The sequence below is a fragment of the Nanorana parkeri genome, unplaced genomic scaffold (genome assembly GCF_000935625.1).
Source record: "Nanorana parkeri isolate BGI_ZX_2015 unplaced genomic scaffold, ASM93562v1 scaffold3785, whole genome shotgun sequence".
NCBI classification, from domain to species: domain Eukaryota; kingdom Metazoa; phylum Chordata; class Amphibia; order Anura; family Dicroglossidae; genus Nanorana; species Nanorana parkeri.
Genome location: NW_017310053.1, coordinates 1 through 4,413, shown reverse-complemented (window position 1 = coordinate 4,413; position 4,413 = coordinate 1). Strand labels below are relative to the sequence as shown.

The 4,413-nt window shown below is 71.1% G+C and overlaps 1 protein-coding gene across 1 annotated transcript in view; it reads left to right on the top strand.

Annotated features, from left to right (window-relative positions):
• Positions 1–4,253, top strand: part of LOC108803479 (solute carrier family 52, riboflavin transporter, member 2-like) — a 29,169-nt gene extending 24,916 nt beyond the window's left edge. The window contains exon 7 of the mRNA XM_018575320.1: positions 4,238–4,253. The gene's annotated coding sequence lies outside the window, so the exon portion shown is untranslated. The remainder of the gene's footprint in view (positions 1–4,237) is intronic.
• The last annotated feature ends 160 nt before the right edge of the window (positions 4,254–4,413 follow it).

The window sequence follows — 4,413 nt, the reverse complement described above, 5'->3', positions numbered from 1 at the left end:
GGGGTGGTGGGGAGGGGGCCTCGGGGAGGGTCTCTGAGGGAGAAGGCCGGAGGGTCTGGTGGAGGGGTCCTCGGGGAGGGTCTCTGAGGGAGAAGGCCGGAGGGTCTGGTGGAGGGGTCCTCGGGGAGGGTCTCTGGGGGAGGAGAAGGCCGGAGGGTCTGGGGGAGGGGTCCTCAGGGAGGGTCTCGGGGTGAGGAGAAGGCCGGAGGGGCTGGTGGAGGGGTCCTCGGGGAGGGTCTCTGGGGGAGGAGAAGGCCGGAGGGTCTGGGGGAGGGGTCCTCAGGGAGGGTCTCGGGGTGAGGAGAAGGCCGGAGGGGCTGGTGGAGGGGTCCTCGGGGAGGGTCTCTGGGGGAGGAGAAGGCCGGAGGGTCTGGGGGAGGGGTCCTCAGGGAGGGTCTCGGGGTGAGGAGAAGGCCGGAGGGGCTGGTGGAGGGGTCCTCGGGGAGGGTCTCTGGGGGAGGAGAAGGCCGGAGGGTCTGGGGGAGGGGTCCTCAGGGAGGGTCTCGGGGTGAGGAGAAGGCCGGAGGGGCTGGTGGAGGGGTCCTCGGGGAGGGTCTCTGGGGGAGGAGAAGGCCGGAGGGTCTGGGGGAGGGGTCCTCAGGGAGGGTCTCGGGGTGAGGAGAAGGCCGGAGGGGCTGGTGGAGGGGTCCTCGGGGAGGGTCTCTGGGGGAGGAGAAGGCCGGAGGGTCTGGGGGAGGGGTCCTCAGGGAGGGTCTCGGGGTGAGGAGAAGGCCGGAGGGGCTGGTGGAGGGGTCCTCGGGGAGGGTCTCTGGGGGAGGAGAAGGCCGGAGGGTCTGGGGGAGGGGTCCTCAGGGAGGGTCTCGGGGTGAGGAGAAGGCCGGAGGGGCTGGTGGAGGGGTCCTCGGGGAGGGTCTCTGGGGGAGGAGAAGGCCGGAGGGTCTGGGGGAGGGGTCCTCAGGGAGGGTCTCGGGGTGAGGAGAAGGCCGGAGGGGCTGGTGGAGGGGTCCTCGGGGAGGGTCTCTGGGGGAGGAGAAGGCCGGAGGGTCTGGGGGAGGGGTCCTCAGGGAGGGTCTCGGGGTGAGGAGAAGGCCGGAGGGGCTGGTGGAGGGGTCCTCGGGGAGGGTCTCTGGGGGAGGAGAAGGCCGGAGGGTCTGGGGGAGGGGTCCTCAGGGAGGGTCTCGGGGTGAGGAGAAGGCCGGAGGGGCTGGTGGAGGGGTCCTCGGGGAGGGTCTCTGGGGGAGGAGAAGGCCGGAGGGTCTGGGGGAGGGGTCCTCAGGGAGGGTCTCGGGGTGAGGAGAAGGCCGGAGGGGCTGGTGGAGGGGTCCTCGGGGAGGGTCTCTGGGGGAGGAGAAGGCCGGAGGGTCTGGGGGAGGGGTCCTCAGGGAGGGTCTCGGGGTGAGGAGAAGGCCGGAGGGGCTGGTGGAGGGGTCCTCGGGGAGGGTCTCTGGGGGAGGAGAAGGCCGGAGGGTCTGGGGGAGGGGTCCTCAGGGAGGGTCTCGGGGTGAGGAGAAGGCCGGAGGGGCTGGTGGAGGGGTCCTCGGGGAGGGTCTCTGGGGGAGGAGAAGGCCGGAGGGTCTGGGGGAGGGGTCCTCAGGGAGGGTCTCGGGGTGAGGAGAAGGCCGGAGGGGCTGGTGGAGGGGTCCTCGGGGAGGGTCTCTGGGGGAGGAGAAGGCCGGAGGGTCTGGGGGAGGGGTCCTCAGGGAGGGTCTCGGGGTGAGGAGAAGGCCGGAGGGGCTGGTGGAGGGGTCCTCGGGGAGGGTCTCTGGGGGAGGAGAAGGCCGGAGGGTCTGGGGGAGGGGTCCTCAGGGAGGGTCTCGGGGTGAGGAGAAGGCCGGAGGGGCTGGTGGAGGGGTCCTCGGGGAGGGTCTCTGGGGGAGGAGAAGGCCGGAGGGTCTGGGGGAGGGGTCCTCAGGGAGGGTCTCGGGGTGAGGAGAAGGCCGGAGGGGCTGGTGGAGGGGTCCTCGGGGAGGGTCTCTGGGGGAGGAGAAGGCCGGAGGGTCTGGGGGAGGGGTCCTCAGGGAGGGTCTCGGGGTGAGGAGAAGGCCGGAGGGGCTGGTGGAGGGGTCCTCGGGGAGGGTCTCTGGGGGAGGAGAAGGCCGGAGGGTCTGGGGGAGGGGTCCTCAGGGAGGGTCTCGGGGTGAGGAGAAGGCCGGAGGGGCTGGTGGAGGGGTCCTCGGGGAGGGTCTCTGGGGGAGGAGAAGGCCGGAGGGTCTGGGGGAGGGGTCCTCAGGGAGGGTCTCGGGGTGAGGAGAAGGCCGGAGGGGCTGGTGGAGGGGTCCTCGGGGAGGGTCTCTGGGGGAGGAGAAGGCCGGAGGGTCTGGGGGAGGGGTCCTCAGGGAGGGTCTCGGGGTGAGGAGAAGGCCGGAGGGGCTGGTGGAGGGGTCCTCGGGGAGGGTCTCTGGGGGAGGAGAAGGCCGGAGGGTCTGGGGGAGGGGTCCTCAGGGAGGGTCTCGGGGTGAGGAGAAGGCCGGAGGGGCTGGTGGAGGGGTCCTCGGGGAGGGTCTCTGGGGGAGGAGAAGGCCGGAGGGTCTGGGGGAGGGGTCCTCAGGGAGGGTCTCGGGGTGAGGAGAAGGCCGGAGGGGCTGGTGGAGGGGTCCTCGGGGAGGGTCTCTGGGGGAGGAGAAGGCCGGAGGGTCTGGGGGAGGGGTCCTCAGGGAGGGTCTCGGGGTGAGGAGAAGGCCGGAGGGGCTGGTGGAGGGGTCCTCGGGGAGGGTCTCTGGGGGAGGAGAAGGCCGGAGGGTCTGGGGGAGGGGTCCTCAGGGAGGGTCTCGGGGTGAGGAGAAGGCCGGAGGGGCTGGTGGAGGGGTCCTCGGGGAGGGTCTCTGGGGGAGGAGAAGGCCGGAGGGTCTGGGGGAGGGGTCCTCAGGGAGGGTCTCGGGGTGAGGAGAAGGCCGGAGGGGCTGGTGGAGGGGTCCTCGGGGAGGGTCTCTGGGGGAGGAGAAGGCCGGAGGGTCTGGGGGAGGGGTCCTCAGGGAGGGTCTCGGGGTGAGGAGAAGGCCGGAGGGGCTGGTGGAGGGGTCCTCGGGGAGGGTCTCTGGGGGAGGAGAAGGCCGGAGGGTCTGGGGGAGGGGTCCTCAGGGAGGGTCTCGGGGTGAGGAGAAGGCCGGAGGGGCTGGTGGAGGGGTCCTCGGGGAGGGTCTCTGGGGGAGGAGAAGGCCGGAGGGTCTGGGGGAGGGGTCCTCAGGGAGGGTCTCGGGGTGAGGAGAAGGCCGGAGGGGCTGGTGGAGGGGTCCTCGGGGAGGGTCTCTGGGGGAGGAGAAGGCCGGAGGGTCTGGGGGAGGGGTCCTCAGGGAGGGTCTCGGGGTGAGGAGAAGGCCGGAGGGGCTGGTGGAGGGGTCCTCGGGGAGGGTCTCTGGGGGAGGAGAAGGCCGGAGGGTCTGGGGGAGGGGTCCTCAGGGAGGGTCTCGGGGTGAGGAGAAGGCCGGAGGGGCTGGTGGAGGGGTCCTCGGGGAGGGTCTCTGGGGGAGGAGAAGGCCGGAGGGTCTGGGGGAGGGGTCCTCAGGGAGGGTCTCGGGGTGAGGAGAAGGCCGGAGGGGCTGGTGGAGGGGTCCTCGGGGAGGGTCTCTGGGGGAGGAGAAGGCCGGAGGGTCTGGGGGAGGGGTCCTCAGGGAGGGTCTCGGGGTGAGGAGAAGGCCGGAGGGGCTGGTGGAGGGGTCCTCGGGGAGGGTCTCTGGGGGAGGAGAAGGCCGGAGGGTCTGGGGGAGGGGTCCTCAGGGAGGGTCTCGGGGTGAGGAGAAGGCCGGAGGGGCTGGTGGAGGGGTCCTCGGGGAGGGTCTCTGGGGGAGGAGAAGGCCGGAGGGTCTGGGGGAGGGGTCCTCAGGGAGGGTCTCGGGGTGAGGAGAAGGCCGGAGGGGCTGGTGGAGGGGTCCTCGGGGAGGGTCTCTGGGGGAGGAGAAGGCCGGAGGGTCTGGGGGAGGGGTCCTCAGGGAGGGTCTCGGGGTGAGGAGAAGGCCGGAGGGTCTGGGGGAGGGGTCCTCGGGAGGGCACGGTCAACGCCCCTTGTACTCTATACACTGAGCAATCCAGCAGAGGACCCTCGTATCCCCCCAACATTCAGAGTCCTGGGGTGACAGGAGGTAGCAGGTCCGGGGTAAGACATAGTCATGGGGTAGATACCCCGCTCTGGGGGTAAGTTGGCCCCATGTGGGGCAGTCTGGATGAAGGGAATTCATATCACACAACTTGCTGCAGACTTCTCTCCACTAATCCCTCCTGGAATGTCGGCTCCGGGGCCCCTCGCTGAGGATCTTCCCCAACTGCCAGAAACTGCCCCTCACCCCGCCCGGACCTCGCTGCACCACACGTGAGGGTCCTTCCAGGAACCGGGGGAGGGGAGACATGTCCTGGAATCCAAGAGCAGATTGTGGGTTTAACATGTGAAGGTTCACCACCCGCTGTCCATTTTCACCTACTTCCATCCCCCCACTGTACCGCCTTCCATCCCCCCCACTA